This window comes from Dasypus novemcinctus, chromosome 3 (assembly GCF_030445035.2).
Source record: "Dasypus novemcinctus isolate mDasNov1 chromosome 3, mDasNov1.1.hap2, whole genome shotgun sequence".
Taxonomy (NCBI): Eukaryota; Metazoa; Chordata; class Mammalia; order Cingulata; family Dasypodidae; genus Dasypus; species Dasypus novemcinctus.
Window position 1 is genome coordinate 171,915,264 of NC_080675.1, and position 17,264 is coordinate 171,932,527.

The following is a 17,264-nucleotide window of genomic DNA, read 5'->3' on the forward strand; positions in this document are numbered from 1 at the left end:
TCCCGCTAGAAGGTTAGCTCCTTTCAGGCAGGTAGGGATTTTGCTCGATTTTGCTCACTGCTGTGTGCGCTATGTCTGCAACAGTGCCTGGGACATAATAAGTACACCCTAGCTCTGTGTCAAAAGAATTTCATTGTAGAAAAGTCAAATCTACATAAAAACCCAAAGAAGAAATGTAGGCACCTAGACTCTCCCTCCCTTCTAACTGAGCTCCCCGTCCCTGGAGGCATTTCAGTGGGAGCCGTTTGGTGAGGGAGCTGGTTGGGGGAAGGATTCGAGCGCCTGGTGGAGGTGGGGTTATGGGGCCCACTCTCAGGAAAATTCTGGAATCCTGTGAAATACTTCCGTCTCCACCCCACGCCGGCCCCCAACCCCCCACCCCAAAGTGCTCTCTGGATTTCAGAACCTCCAAGTAACTCTTCCAGCCCGAGGTTTTGGAGCCCTGAGCCCTGGGTGGGGTGCCCTCCATCCGGGAAGGCGGGGAGCGTGGGTGGGGCTGGAGCCAAACAGGGCTGTGTCAGGAGGAAGTGAAGCAGAGCTCGCCTCCCGGCACTCAGTCCACAGCGACAGGCCAGGAAGTGGATTTGGGTCAAGGGATAGAGCGTCTGCCTACCACATGGGAGGTCCACGGTTCAAACCCCGGGCCTCCTTGACTCGTGTGGAGCTGGCCCATGTGCAGTGCTGATGTGCGCAAGGAGTGCCAGGCCACGCAAGGGTGTCCCCCGCGTAGGGGAGCCCCACACGCAAGGAGTGTGCCCCATAAGGAGAGCGCCTCCATGCGAGAAAAGTACAGCCTGCCCAGGATTGGCACTGCACACACGGAGAGCTGATGTGGCAAGATGATGCAACAAAAAGAGACACAGATTCCTGGTGCCGCTGACAAGAATGCAAGTGGACACAGAAGAACACACAGCGAATGGACACAGAGAGCAGACAACTGGCGGGGGGAGGGCGAGGAAGGGGAGAGAAATTAAAAAATGAATCTTAAAAACAAATGAACAAAAAACAAAACAAAACAGCGACAGGCCGTGTGCGCCCGCCTTGAGGAACGTCCCCATGGCCACCGCCCACACCTCCCTGACCGACCACAAAGCTGGGAACCCCGCTGTCAGAGACAGGCACGTTTCAGCTTCAAGTGTGCGATGACCGGCCTGCAACACCAACTTCCTGCTCCTGTTGTAACTCCTTTCCAAGACACAATTCAGTGGCCTTAATTATATGTCCAATGTTGTGCCACCGTCACTGCCATCCATCACCCAAACTGCTGTCCCCAAACAGAAACTCTGTGTTAGCAAAGCAATAACTTCCCTAACCCAGCCCCCCCCCCCCAGGCCCCGGTGCCCTGTTATTTTCTTTCTGTCTCCTGTGGATTTGCATATTCTGCTTATTTCATATAAGTGGACTCATACAATAGCTATCGTTTTTAAATTATTATTATTATTAAAGTTAATAGATCACAAAGAGCATTACATTAAAAAACCATGAGGTTCCAATATAACCCACCCCCACCCCCCACCCCCATCATTTTGGTAAATTGTATTTTTTTGAAGATACATACATCACAAAAAAGTTACATTATAAAAAACATTAGAGGTTCCCGTATACCCCCCAGCCCCCCACCCCACTCCTCCCACACCAACCACCTCCCGCATCATCGTGGCACACCCACTGCATTTGGTGAACGCACCCTGGAGCACTGCTGCACCACATGGACAATAGTTTACATCGTAGCTTACACTCTCCCCCAGTACGCTCAGTGGGCTATCACGGGACATACAGTGTCCAGTTTCTGTCCCTGCACTATCATTGAGGACAACTCCAAGTCCCGAAAATGCCCCCACATCACATCTCCCCCTTCCTCTCCCTGCCCTCAGCAACTGCCGTGGCCACTTTCTCCACCTCAATGCTAATTCCTTCCTTTACGGGTCACACTAGTTCCGTAGCAGAAGATCAGTAAGTCCACTCTAATGCATATTTTATTCCTCCATCCCGTGGGCCCTGGGATGGTGAGGTCCACTCCACCTCTATATGGAGAGGGGGCTTAGCTCCCACAGGGCTGATGGATGCGGTTCTCCTGCTGGCAGCTGTAGGCTCTCGGCTCCCTGGTGTGGTGGTTGACTTTCACCTCGCTGTCAGCTGACCTGATAGCTGTCCTTTTGTGTCTGGCGGATCTTCCTCCACACGGTGGAGGTTTCATCTATGCTGACGCCTGCATCAGCACGTCACTCCTCCTTATGGCTGCATAATAGCCAGGTACCTGGATAGACGGTATTTTGTCTGTCCATTCACGGTCGCCGGGCTCGGCTGCTTCCGCCTCCTGCAGTGAATAATGCTGCTCTGACCCTGGGGGCAAACCTCTGCGGGAGAGCTGCTTTCGGTTCTTGGGGGAATGGACCTAGAAGGGGGATTGCAGGGCCACGTGGCTTTCCGAGGAACCACCGAACGGGTTTCCACGGTGGCTGCACCGCTTCACGTTTCTACCGACAGTGCACGAGGGTTCCTGTTTTTCCACATCCCTGCTGACCTTTGTTGTTTTCCGGTTTTAAACAGCCATTCCCGCGGGCGCGGAGCGGTTAGGTTTCTGCTTTCAAAACGCGCCCCTGGATGGTGGCGCTGGCAGCGCAACGTTGTGCGTGTCGTCAATGCTGCGGAATTACAGGCTTTCAAGGTGTTAAAATGGGAAATTCTAGGCTAAGTATATATTACCAGAATATAAAGCCAAACGTGAAGCGTATACCACCAAGAGCGAACCTTACATAAACTGTGGACTGTAGCAAGACTATGTAGTTAGAATAACGTTTCATCGGTTTTAGTAAGGGCACCTCATTAATGAAAATGTTAATAAGAGGGAAAACTGTGTGTGGGGGCATATACGGGAACTCTGTCCCTTCTGCATGTAAACCTACAACTGTTCTAATTTTTTAAAATGGGGGGGAAAAAGGCAGGTACAACGTGCTACCTACTTAGCTCTGCCTATGAAGTGGTTGGAAGAAGGACCAAAAGAAAAAGAAAAAGCACTCCCAGGAGAGGCAGATGTTCTGCCATCTCAGGCACACGAAGCAGGAGGAAGGAGTGGGGATTTCGGTCATGGGGGCATCTAGAAGCGAGGGCACTGTCAGGGAAGTCTGCTCTGGCAGGAGAATGCAGAGTGGAAAAGCCTCAAGTCATACCCTGTGACCTCACAGATGAAGCCCCGGTGTGGGCCCTGGAGCTAGTTATCTGGGACAGGAAGTGGCTACGAGAGGAAAGGCCGACGCAGAATCCCCTCTCGACAGCTGCACAATCTCTCCTAGGGCTCCGTCTTCTAAGAAATGGGGTTACTGGGGCATCTGAGCTATGGTGAGCCTTTGGGGAATTCATCGAGGGCCACCGACACAGGATGCTGGGGGATCACGGTTCCGATAAGCCCGCGTCATACACGCCACCACTGCCTTGGCTGGCGCCTGTGGCAGGCATTGCTAATCCATTGCCGCACAGCTGTGACCCTTCTCCCCAGTCACTGCAGATCCATCAGAATCAGTAGAGGAGGTGAAACTCTGTGGCTATTCCTGGGGTAAGAGCCACCCCGAAAGATGGGGCAAAAGAAACGTGTCTTCGGCACCCTTCGAGCATCCCAGGGTTAGGATTTCTCAGGTGACAAGTCCGAGCTCAGGGAGGGAGGGAGATCTGGACAAGGGCTCGGTGGAGTTAGTGGGGAAGGTGGGTCCGGAACTCAGGCCTTCCCCTTTCTGGTCCAGGGGCTCTCACCTGCACCTGGACAGGGGCTCCCGGAGACGGAGCCAGGTGTGACCATGCCCATGTCCCCAGCAGAAGCCAAGTAGACAAGTAGAGTGTGAGCTCCCAGCAGGCTCGGATTGACCTTGTAAAACTTGGACTTCCTGGACTCCGTGAGTCAGCAGGGCAGCGGTGGGCAGATGTTGGGCAACTGGGTGCCCGTGACCCAGATGCTGGCCGGACGTGTCCATTTGAACCTTGGCTCCTGGGCTATGTCCAGAGCAAACGCCCAGCGCCCTCAGCAAGGGCCAGGCGGGCGCCCCCAGCCCAGCCTACGAGCCCTGCCTTGGAAGGGGTCTCCACACCAGGGGGCCACCTCTCTTCCCCTGCCTCTGACTCCTGGTCCCTCAGCGAGGAATTCGGCCTGTAGCTTAGTCACCCGGAGCTTCAGTTTCTTCATCCACTGAATGGGGATAATGACACCTTCCCTGCTGAGATGTCACAAGAGTGTGAGGAGATAATAATACACATGCCTGACTTGCTGCCCCGCACACAGCAGGTGCTCGGGGAGGCACCTGGGACGATCACCTGAGGACCTCTCCAGCTCTGAGAGGCCGCCCCGTCCTCCATCTCCCACGGGCCCCGTGGTCACCAGAACTGAACTAGCTCAGCAGAGCGTGGCGGGCTAGAGAAGTGTGTCTCCTGAACTGGGGGAACGAGGGCTTTCTCTCACTCTCTCTGAGGAATGGCCCAGAAACTTCCACACAGCTCCCTGCTGTTGCCCACTTTCTCTGTGGCCTCCCTCTGTGTGGGTGCCATTGGGTGGGGAGGGGGGAGCTCGAGGCCCCCTCCCACTCTCGGAGAGGCTTTCCAGTGTGGTCAGGGCCCGGGTGGGTAGACGGGTGAACCTCCTGGCAGAGAGAGACGGGACACTGTGCACCCTCGCCCACCCCACCCCCGGGTGACGGCGGGGAAGAGTGGGAGATGGCACTGCTTGAGGGAGGAAGGGTTGGGCTTGCCTGATTTGTGTTTTAAAATAAAACCCACCCATACTATGGCATTAAAAGAAAAATAAGCTGTTTATAAAAACAATACGTATAAATGAAGTTTACATTTACACATTGGAAAAAAAAAATCACTGAAAGGAAGTAAACCAACGGGCACTGGATGGTCACCGGGTGACGGGCTTGCGCTGGATTTAAATTTCCTTTGTGCCTTTTAAACTTTACCGTAGTGAACATGATTTGCTTTTTAATTTTTTTTCCAATTAACTTTGTTTTTAAATTTCCAAAATTTCCAAACACTCTATAGCCCACCAAGCAACAACTCTCCATGCTTTGCTGTTGCCATCAGAACAGCACCAACAAAAACCGTGACCTCTTCACAATGGTAAGCGCAGCCTATGGCGTGGGCTCGGGCCACGAGCAGAGGCCAGGCTTACTGGCCGGTGGCCTCAGGCCGGCGTGGGACAGGGCCTGTCTCAGAAATGGCGGGAGGCTGGGGGTCTGTCCCTCAGGCCAAGGGGAGGCGCACTTCCTCCCTCTTGGCTGGGGGTCAGCTCCGACCTCCCCTGCCCCGAGTCCTGACGGTGGCGGAGGTCCCTGGAGCGCCTTGCCGTGACTTTGGCCCACACCCGCCAGGGGGCTGACTCTCTGCCAGGAACTGGGTCAGGCGGACGAGGCGACAAGTGACGGTGTTTCCCCCACTTCCTTCCACCTGCCCTGCCGTGTCTGCCGCTGAGTCAGGGTTCCTTTGGGGGCCGATGGCGGGATGTGGCATGACACGGTAGGATGTGGCATGACCTGTTCGGCAGCCCCCGGTGGCGGCGGGGGGAGGGGGGAGGCTATAAATAGAAGCACCAAGCTCAGAGGGCAACCAGAGCACAGGCAGACGTGTTCTGTCCCCACGAGTGTCCAGCACCCTGCCCTGTGGTTTGTCCTTGGCGGTGTCTCCTCTTAGACCGGGGTCATGTGGACTGGTGGGACGCACAGAGGCTCGGGTGTCAGCACCCTCCGCGGCCGTCTTTTGCCCCTGGGGGAATCTCCACCCACGTCCCCTGCGCTGGCCTCGGCTGGCCTTTGTCCCTGCAGCCCCCAGGGGCGGCTGTGGCAGGGGCCGTGGGCTGGCTGGCCCGTATTCCCAGCCCCTTCGCCCTCATCGCCTCCCTTTAGAGAGGCTGGGAAAGGCTTCTCTCCGTGGGGGAGGCCCCTGGCACTGGGGGGGAGACAATTCTTTCCGTAAGTCTGTCCCAGGCATGGCAGGGGGACGCTCCCACTAAAGGCTCAGCTGCCGGGACAACCCCAAAGACCCCACGTGTCCACAGCCACCTCTTAGAGGGGTGGCGGGGCCCCGGCCGAGAGCCGCCTGCCCGGGGAGTGGTGGCAGGGGTCCCGCCCGGCCGGGCCGTCTCCCCAAGGCTGCCCTTAACCTCCAAGCCAGCCTGGCACCCGCCCCCCTCGAGGTTCCCCCCCGGTTTTACTTGTGTGTGCCCGAGTGCAAGTCACGACCCCAGGAGGGGGCTCGTTTCTTGCCTCAGGTTCTGTTTTGTTTTTTTAAGATTTATTTTTTATTTATTTCTCTCCCCTTCCCCGCCACCCCCGCTCCCACCCCAGTTCTCTGCGCTCTGTGTCCATTCGCTGTGTGTTCTTCTGTGACCACTTCTATCCTTATCAGGGCACCGGGAATCTGAGTCTCTTTTTTGTTGCGTGAGCTCTCTGTGTGTGCGGCGCCACTCCTGGGAGGGCTGCATTTTTTCACGTGGGGCCGCTCTCCTTGCGGGGCGCACTCCTTGCGCGTGGGGCTCCCCTACGTGGGGGACACCCCTGCGTGGCAGGGCACTCCTTGCGCGTGGCAGCAGTGCATGTGAGCCAGCTCATCACACAGCATCTCTCTCTCTCTGGGTGCTCAGCCTTGAACCTTCCACCATGCTGGGAGGAAGCGCAGGCTGCACAGCAGGGCCACGGAAGGGCCACGGAAGAGCCACGGAAGGAAGTTCCGGCGCATGCCCAGACGACAGCGAGCAGCAGTGGCTAGAACGCAGTGAGCGGGGTTTGAGGGGGATCTTCCAGTTCTCCAGCGGAGCCGCAGACAGCCTGGGCTGGAGACAAACTGTCCCCGCTGGGCCCTGTCCAAATTCCTGACCCACACAACCTGTGGCCTAGTCAATGGTCGTTGTGTGCCGCTAAGTTTGGAGGCACCTTGTTATGTAGAAGAGTACCTGGCATGTCCACTCTGTTTTCTTTGCAGACTAGACGGTCGGCCCCTTTGGCAGCAGCCCCATGCCCTGCGCACGTTCTCCTTCCCCGTTTCCGCCTGCGTACGTTCTCCCCAGGGCTCGAGACCCCGGCCGCGGACCCCTTCGGGAGGACTCTCCCCTCTCGCCCCCCTGACAGAGCCCCTTGGGTCCTGCCTTGAGCACCCATCCTGCTTTCTCCATCTTACAGTCTGTACGTTCCGTTTTATTTTCGTTCGTTTTCATGGCCATGCCATTCGCCATTGCATCATGCTTTGTGGGTCTGTGGATGAACATGTAGACGATTCCTCTCTCCTGGGGCTCGCATGGGAAAAGCTTCAGGAGAGTCTGTACCTCATCCTCCTTCCAGGCAGCCTGGCCATCCATTCCCCCAGGGACCTTCCACCTGGTTTGTTTTTTGTTGTTGATCTGATCGGTGAGATCTCATTGTCCTTTTATTTTATATTTCTCTAAAACCAGTGAAACAGAGCCTCTTTTTCATGTGATTATTGGCCACATGGGTTTCTTTTCCTGTGAGGCACTTGTTGATAAATAATGCTGAACTTTTGGTCAGGTGGGTTGTCTTTCTTATTGATTTGCAGAAGTCCTCTATGGATTCTGGGTACTAATTGCTTTCTGGTTATATGTGTTGCAAATATCTCCTTCCAGATCGTGGCATATCTTTTACTTATTTATGGTACTTTCTGTTGAACGGGAGATTTAAATGTCAATGTCATCACACTCACCAATCTTTTTCTCTTTGTGCCTAACATATCCCTCCCCATCCAAGGGCACCAGGGAGCTGATCCGGGCGCTGGCCACACTCCGTTTCTTGATCTGTCTTTATGCTTTGTGCACTATTTCTTTTTATATGTTATATTAAACAGAAAATTGACTTAGATAAGAACGCATTCCTTCCTCTGAGGTCATAAAAAATATTCTCCCATATTTTCTTCTAAATGTTATTCACATGTAAATCTTGACTCCACCTGGAGTTGTGTGTGTGTGGTGTTAGGTGGGATCTAATTATACCTTTTCCATATGGATCACCACTTGTCCCGGCACCATTTATAAAAGAGCCTGTCTTTTCCCCACTGGTGGGTAATGTCTCTCTCTGTCATATGTCAACTTCTCATTTCGGCACAGTTCCGTTTCTGGGCCTCTCCTGCTCATTTAGTCTTTTTATATTCAGATAACAAAGCCATTTGGTCTTCTATTTCTTTAAAAAGTTTTAATGTCTGGTGGGACCCTTTGGAGGACTTTGTGCTGGGAAATGGCACGGGCAGAATGAGGCTGTAACGACGTCACTCTGATGAGTGGAGAACTGGTTGTAGAAGTCAGTCGCCAGCGGGCAGGGGACCTCTGGATGGCTGCGGCAGCGTCCAAGCCAGAGGCGAGAGGCCTGGCCTTGGTGGGTGCCAAGAGGCGGGCTGACGTTAGGTGTGGTGCAAGCCAAGTGGACACGTCCTGCGGATGGATCATGTGTGTGTGTGGAGTGTGTGTGTGTGTGTGAAGCAAACGGGCATCAAATATGACTCCTCGTTGGACAGATATCTGTACACCAGTGTTCATGGCAGCATTATGCACAATAGGCAGAATGTGGAAGCAACCCAAGAGTCCATCAACAGATGAAGGGAAAAACAAAATATGGTCTATCCAAACTGTAGAATATTATTCAGCCATAAAAAGGAACAAAGCTCTGATATATGTGACAACACGGATGAGCCTTGAAGACCTCACGTTGCATGAATTAAGCCAGACATAAAGGACAGCCATTGGAAAGTGGATGTGGCTCAAGCGATTGGGCTTCTGCCTTCCACATGGGAGGTCCCGGGTTTGGTTCCTGGAGCCTCCTGGAGAAGGTGAGCTGGTGCACCGGGCAGGTGCAGCCAGACGACATAACGAGATGATGCAACAAAAAGAGACACAATGCGGAAAGACAATGAGAGACAACGAACCAGGAAGCTGAGGTGGCTCAGGTGACTGAATGCCTCTCTTCCACATGGGAGGTACCGGGTTCGGTTCCTGATGACTCCTAAAGAGAAGATGAACAGACACAGAGAGAACACAGCAAGTGAGCACAGAGAGCAGACAGGGAGGACAAACAACGAGGGAGGTGATAAATAAAATAAATCTTAAAAAAAAAAAAAAGAACAGCTATTGTATGATCATCCTACCCAATAACTAGAATATGCAAATTCATAGAGCAGAAAGAAGATTACAAGGTACCAGGGGTCTTGGTGGGGAAGGGGATTGAGGAGTTAATGTTTACCAGGTGGGGGCATGGAAAAGTTTTGGTCACGGATGGTGGTGATGGTGACACAGCACTGGGAATTCAATTAACACCACGGACTTACAGATCTGAATGTGGGTCACAGGAAAATTTTAGGTTGTACATATGTTACTAGAATAATAGTAATTTTTTAAAAGATGATGACTTGGCTTTTGGCCTAAGCAGCAGGGAGGGTGGCGGTGCCACTCACCGAGATGGGAGAGCCTGGGAAAGAGGCTGAGGGTGGCCCACGAGGGGGGCCAATGGCAGGCTGAAGGCAAGAGTGAGGGGCTGAGTCGCCCCGCCTCCCGACTCCTTGTTTCAAGCACTGGTTGTTTTAGTGGATCTGTGCCATCTTCCCCGAGTGTGACTGAGCCTCCTGGGGGCGGCGTCCTCTCGACCTACATGGTGGGACTGTGCCCGCCCTCCACGTGCCCTCAGATTCTTGGTCCCAGGGCGCCGGCTCAGAGAAGGACCCCAGCCCTACAGGAGCCTCCCGGCAGCCCAGGAGGACAGAACTGGGCCTAGCCGCAGGCCCGGCTCTGTCACTCACATCCCTCCTCCCCTAAGGAGGTGGCCCGGGCCGTGCAGTTCGCTCTCCGCACGAAGCCCAGAGCCCTTGACCTCCCTGGGCTGGCAGGAGGCCCCGCTGACGGAGCGGCTCAGCCGGGGCCCTTTTCACCGCTCTGTTTACAGCCCGCTGCTGCTCGTCCCCCCCAGCTCTTAGGAAAACACCTTTAGTCCACAGAATGTGGAAAGGCTGTCTGCGCACGCCGGCTGAGTCACGTCTCTGAGCAAGCCCTGGGCGGGCTGCGGCCTGGGTGGGGCCCGCTGTTTACCTGGCAGGCCTCACACCCGCCCTGGGGCCCGCAGGCCGTGGCCACCGCTGCGGGGTGTTGAGAGCCGAGCCCTGTCCCCAGGAGGGCTGAGAGGGGAGAGAGGCAGGGAGCCTCGGGTTCCTGAACCCCCAAATAAGCGAGAAGCGAGGGGCAGGGGAGGGAAAGGGCGGGCCGCCGGCCGGGCGGGGAGGGCCGCCTCAGCCTGGGCCCATCTCGCCCGGCACCGGGCAGGCCTCGACTTGAAGCACTGTCCACCCCCCCGTCACCTCGGCCCAAGCTGCCCCTTCGACAGGACCCAGAGTGACTCTGTCTGGACAGGAAGGAGCGGGGCGAGTGGGGAAGGAGAATCCGGGCTTTTTTAAGTCCCTGGTCCGGCCAAGCCACCGGCGGCTCATTCTCTCAGGGCCTCGCGCCCCGTCAGAGCGGCCCCTCGGCGGTGCGGGACCTCAGGCCCTGTCCTCCCCTCCCGTAGCCCTCCCCCTGCCTCGTCTTCTTCCTCGGGCCTCCGAGGGTGGCTGTGAGGCTAAGCGAGGGGGTGCAGGCCCGCGGCAGCTACGCAGAGGGCTACGTGCGTTTTTGTAAATGATACTGAGCCGGGCGCCACGTGGGCCAGGAGGCCCTGGGTTTGAACCCTGGACCTCCCATGTGGTAGGCAGACGCTCTATCAGTTGCCATAAACACAAGGAGAAACGCTCCATATCACTAATGATTAGGGAAATGCAAATCAAAACTACAATGAGGGAAGTGGACTTGGCCCAATGGATAGAGCATCCGCCTACCACATGGGAGGTCCTCGGTTCAAACCCCAGGCCTCCTTGACCCGTGTGGAGCTGGCCTACGTGCAGTGCTGATGCATGCAAGGAGTGCCCTGCCACGCAGGGGTGTCCCCGCATAGGGGAGCCCCATGCACAAGGAGTGCGCCCTGTAAGGAGAGCCACCCAGTGCGAAAGAAAGTGCAGCCTGCCCAGGAATGTCACCGCTCATGCGGAGAGCTGACACAACAAGATGACTCAACAAAAAGAAACACAGATTCCTGGTGCCACTGGTAAGGATAGAAGTGGTCACAGAAGAACACACAGTGAATGGATACAGAGAGCAGACAACTGGGGAGGGAAGGGGAGAGAAATAAATAAAAAATGAAATCTTTAAAAAAAAAAAACTTCAAGGGAGGGAAGCAGATGTGCCTCAACTGATAGAGCGTCCGCCTACCATATGGGAGGTCCAGGGTTCAAACCCAGGGCCTCCTGGCCCATGTGGAGCTGGCCCACGCGCAGTGCTGCCGTGCACAAGGAGTGCCGTGCCACACAGGAGTGTCACCTGCGTAGGGGAGCCCCACATGCAAGGAGTGCGCCCTGCATTGAGCCACCCTGAGTGAAAAAAGTGCAGCCCGTCCAGGACTGGCGCTGCACACATGGAGAGCTGACACAACAAGATGATGCAACAAAAAGAGACACAGATTTCTGGTGCCGCCAAGAATCCAAGTGGACACAGAAGAACACACACAGCAAATGGACACAGAGAGCAGACAATGGGGGAGGGGGGAAGGGGGGAGAAATAAATAATAAAATAAATCTTAAAAAAAAAACTTCAAGAGAGGAAAGAGGATGTGGCTCACGCAACTGAGCTCCTACCTACCACATGGGAGGTTCCCAAGTTTTGTTCCCCCTGCCTCCTAAAAGAGACGAGCAAGACAGTGAACTGACACGACGGGCTGGCATGGCAAGCTGATGCAACAAGATGACGCAACAAGAGGCACAAGAAGGAAAATGTAATGTGAGACACAACAAAGCAGGAAGCAGAGGTGGCTCAAGCAATTGGGCCCCTCCCTCCCACATGGGAGGTTCCAGGTTCAGTTCCCGGTGCCTCCTGAAAAAAAGGAGGACGAGCAAACAACGAACAGGCGAGTGCAAACAATGAGAAGGGTTGAGATAGATAGATAGATAGATAGATAGATAGATAGATAGATAGATAGATAGATAGATAGATAGATAGATAGATACTTCAAGGGAGCTAGAAGGAAAGCTAAAGAACATTAACATGGGACTGTATAACATAGTGAAAACTCATGTGAAATGTGGATATGGGTAATATTGCAGACATAAGACTGTTTTTACAAAATATAAACATAAATAGAAACAGATTAGCAGCTATGTACAGCAGAGGAAGCATAGAGAGATTGAGAGGTGATGAGGGTTTTTTTTCGGTCTGTTTTTTGTTTTTTATTCTTATTATTGGAATAATGAAAATGCTCTAACAACGATTGAAGGGATGAATGCACAACTATTGTGGTTATAACAAATACCATTGATTGTACACTTTGGATGGATTTATGCCTTATTAATATGTATCCATAAAATTGATTTGTTAAAAACAACAACAGGGAAGCGGCTGTGGCTCCAGCAGCTGGGCTCCCGGCTACCATCTGGGAGGCCCTGGGTTCACGTCCCGGGGCCTCCTTGTGGAGGCAGGCTCGCCCGCACGCCGCAGAGCGCCGCCGGGCCTGCAAACGCCGCGGAGAGCCGACTCGGCAAGGTGACGCAACCAAAAAAGGGAGACAAGCAAAAACACAAAAGAGCGTGCAGCAAATGGACACAGGGAGCAGACAGCAAGCAAGCCGCAAGGGGGGTGGGAATTTAAAAAAATAAAATAAAATAAATACAGACACAGAATGCACAGCGAATGGGCACCGAGAGCAGACAGCATGCAAAAAGCCACAAAGGGGGAATAAAGCAACAACAAACAACTTTGAGGGGCTGTGGGAGCCAGTGCACGGCAGCCAACCCAGCCTGGGAAAGCTCCCTGAGTGGGGTGTTGGCTAAGTTGGCCAAACCAAAGCCTTTGAGTGGTCGGGGTTATAGGAAAATATTTGTACATCAGTGGAAAACTATCTATTATTCAGACTTTAGAAGACAGCCTTCTGGTTGAGTCCATGCTATGAAAGCTATTTTACAGCTCTGTAAATTGTAGTAACTGAAAGCAGTGCAAAATAATTCTTGTCTATAGCCATGCAAATTCTGAACCGTTCCCTAGTCCCACCTCCCAGTTTTGCCTTCGTTTACGCCTTCATTTCAATATTCCTGATCGATAAATGTGTCTGTTCTTCAGATTATCTTTTGAACTGGTTATAACATCTACCCGGTCCCCTCGGAGATTTATAAATAGAGTAAATCTTTAATTTGTATTCTTTTTTTTTTTTATTAGCGAAGTTATAAGTTTACACAAAACTCAAGCAGAAAATACAGAGTTCCCACATACCGGCCCTCTTCTCAACATACGGTTGATGAGAGAATATGTTGTACTATTAACTATTGTCTGTAGTTTTCCTTAGAAGTCACTGAGTTGTACTGTCCTATGGCTGTTTTTGTGTGTGCGCTCCTTTTTATAAATGTATGAGAGTGGTGATTTTACCTCTTCCTGAAAATTATCTGTTAAAACGAGAAGGATGATGTGGGAGCTGCCGGGGAGAGGCCCACGGGCTTGTTTCCAGCACGGGCCGTTGGGCAGGGGGGTGGTCTGCCCTGGGTACTTGTCACACCGGGCCATCGGGGCCCCAGCCAGAAGCTGGAGGGAGCTGGAATAGGACGAGCCAGGGCTGTGGCCACTGCCCGGCGCTGACGCAAGTGGGCCCCAGGGCTTCGGGCACTCAGCGTCGCCTTCCCATCGTCAGTCTGCAGGGCAGCCGCGAGCTGACCTGACGTGCGGCGGGGGCGTCATTCCTCCCCAGCGGGGCAGCGGCCCTGGGCCGCCTTGTTCCATGTCCCCTTTGCGCAGGGAAAACTGGCCAAAGCACGAGTGGGGACGTGGGTGGCTGCATGTCTGGAACCACGGAGAGCTCACAAATGCTTCCTGGATCGCCAGGCCCAGCCGCGAGAGTCCTTGGGGCAGCCCAGAAGAATCCTGCAGTGGTCCAAAGAGGGCCCGGCTGGCCAGCTGGGACGGCTCGTTTCTTTTCTCCTCCCTTGGGCTGAGTTGCTGCCCGGGACCCCAGGGTGTGAACGGTGGAAGCCCTGCTAGGTGCCCTCTCAGGTGGGCCCCACTTGGGGGCCCTTTGGCCAGGCATTCTTTGGCCCTCCCACCGAGGCCCTGGCTGCCCCAGAGGTAGCCCCACCGTGAAAATGCATGCAGAGGAGGTGGCGCTGTGAAAATGCATGCAGAGGAGGTGGCGCCGTGAAAATGCATGTGGAGGGGCCGGGCTGGGTTGGGGTACACAGGGGCTGTGGGCACAGAGGAGGCCCCAGGGGTGTCCCTGCGTCACTTGCGTGGCCTGGCCCGTTGGACGCTCTGACAAGCAACTGGGGGCCCGAGCTGGTGCAGGGGAAGGACATGGCCTTCCTGGCCCAGCACCTGTCACAGCACCTGGCTGGAGCTCAGAGGGGCCCCAGGAATGCACGGGCTGAGGCCGAGGGGCAGGGGGCAGGAGCCCCGGGCTGAGCCCCACTCCCTGGGGCTGCAGAGCCTGGGTGGGGGCTCCTCCCCTTGGCTGGTGGGAAGCTCTCCGCTCTCCAATCTCTGCTTCCTCAGACCAGCTTTGTTGCTTCCATACCCAGCACTGCCTTGGGCTAAACTAACAAACAAAAGGTCTGGAACACTAAAATCCTTAGTGGTTTCAGGGCAACTTGCTCGCCTGGAGAATTGAGCGCTTGGGAAACAGCTGGCTCTAGTAGGAGCTTGGGTCAGTCCCAGGTGACTCTCCCTGAAACTGCCCCTTCCTGCCCTGAGGCCTGGGATTCTGCCAGACTGGCCCCTCGAGCGTTTGTCCGACACGCACTCACACGCAGGGGTGTATGACAAGGGTATTCACGCGGCACTGTTTGTCCTGGCAGAAGACTAGCAATAACCCGCATGTCCAGCAACAGGGGATCGATAACTGCTGGGGCACTAGCCCTTTTGAAAAATGAGGTTCTGTGGTGTCCTGGCCCCCCAAGTGGGCACTTTGCCCATTCCATGCCCCCAAGGCTGCCCTACTTGTCTTAGCTGGGGTGTCCTGGTGTCTCCCTGAAGCAGACTAGTAAGATAGGGGATCAATCGACGGATCTGGAACGTGGCAGGGAGTCCACGTGGACATCAGTCACCCCCAAGATGGCTGCTGGAAGACCTGCCACCCCAAGATTCTGCCATTTAGAGAGCAAAGGCTTCCTCTGGAAGCCAGGAGAAGCCCAGGATATTCCCCAAGGACTTTATCGCTGGGTTCCTCACCATGGGTGGGGTGATCAATCAAAACAGCGAACAGCTGGGACCCCTCCCCTGTCATTAGCAAAGGGGGGAATAATTAGCAGTTCAAAAGGGCAGGCACAGGGCCTAAGCGCCCTGGCTCTCGCGCTCCCTCGTTCCTGGTTCATCCCTGCCTCTGCGCACTGCTCTCGCCGTTTTTCCTCTGCCACGATGCCACGCAATTAAACTGGGCGCTTATACCCTGTGATGGGGAACGGTAATCTGTAAATCAGCCCTCCCTATCACTTCTCGGCCCCTTCCTCTACCTGGGACCCCTGCTCTGTTATTTTCTCCCATTTCCTGTCCCTCCCTACCTGAATAAATTACTGGCCTAACTCACCCGGCGTGCTCTTGACACTGATTTCTGCAGCATAGCCAAGAACCGGGATCGAATCCGGTTCCAGCCCCGAGCCCCGCACCACTCTCCCTCCCGCTGATGGTTTGCAGCGCTGTTCCTGTGTGCGTGGGGCTGGGCGGGGGAGCGCGGGGAGGATGGAAGGCTCCCGAGCCGGGTGGGCCTGCAGACCCCCGCCCATCACCTCTCTGTGCCTCAGTTCCCTGATGGTAATATGGAGACAATTCACCTACCTCCCCAGGTGAGCTGAGCACCTGGTGCAGAGCAGGTGTTCAATAAAGGTGGAGGTGACTGAAGTCCCGGGGGGCGGGGAGGGCAGACAAGGGCAGGCAGTCTCTGCACCCTCTCAGCGGCCCCCAAAGCAGATGCCGGCGCCCTGAGGGGAAGAGTTCCCGCCAGTATTTCCTCGGGGGGCTGCAGGACCTCAAGGTGCTTGTGGTTCCCGCCCCCACCTGATCAAGTTCCTCCTGCATGGGCTCACCTGCAGCTGGTGGGCTCACCGGGCACTCAGTGTGATTTCGGGGAACTTCTGGAGGGGCCGGTGGAGACGGTGAGTGGGGGCCCTTCCCAGGATCTGGGGGGCTACAGAGACAGAGCTGAAAGAGATGGGGGAGTCGAATGGGGGCCCCACTGGGCCTCGAGGCTTTTTTTTTTTCCATCCGTTTCTTTTTTCCCCCAACTAAACTTTTTATCCCTTCTCTTCCCTTGCTGAATTTTTCCCTCCTTTCCTTCCTTAAGCTTATATTTCATTATCATTCTTCCAATAAATCTAAAAATAGAAATAGCTAACATTACCCATACTATCTTTTTTCCCTCTCAAGGACCCCGAGGACGGCGTTATCATGTCCCGGTTTTTCCAGATGTGGAGACAGGGTACAAGGAACTTGGCTGCTGTGCGCAGCTGGTAAGAGGCCAAGGTCGGGCTCGCAGCCTCTGTCTTCCTGTCCCTGCCTGGGCCCCGGGCTGCAGGGGCCCTCAGCGGGGGCTGGGGGCGCTGCCGGAGCACCGGGGGCGGCCCTGACCCGGGGGCTCGGGGGGCGTGTCAGGGAGGCCCTCGGGAGGGCTGAATCCGAGGTTTCCGGGGGACGCAGGAAGGAGGGCAGGAAGGAAAGCAGGGTGGAGGGAAAAGCATAAGGCTGGAGCTGGAGGGAGGGGACAGAGGGAGAGGGCAGGAGTAGGGGCTGGGCTCGGGGAGTGGGCGCGGGGTGATGGGGGCGGTGGGATCAGGGGGGGAGCCGAAGCTCCCGGAGGCAGGCCCTGCAGCGGGCACTTGTCACAGGGCGCCCCTGTCACCGGGGCTGGGGACTGGGGCTGGGACGGGCATCCCTGGCAATGGGGGTGGGGAGACAAGCTCCATCTTTTAAGCTCCAGAGGGGCTGAGCGCCTTCCCTTCTTCAGCCCTTGCCTTCTTCAGCCCTTCCCGGTTTCCAGATCCTGAGTCCTCACCCTGCCTTCCTGCAAACGTTATTTACACTCGAGTGTCAATGACTCATACAGCTTAAAACGCAGCGGTTCTCAAGGCAGGCTATTCAGAAGACTCCTCCCGAGGAGTACGTGCCTGTGCTGTTTTTATAAAACTGATCTATTTCCACTCTCAAAACAAACAAACAACAAGCAATGCAGGAAAGTAGGAAGGAGGAC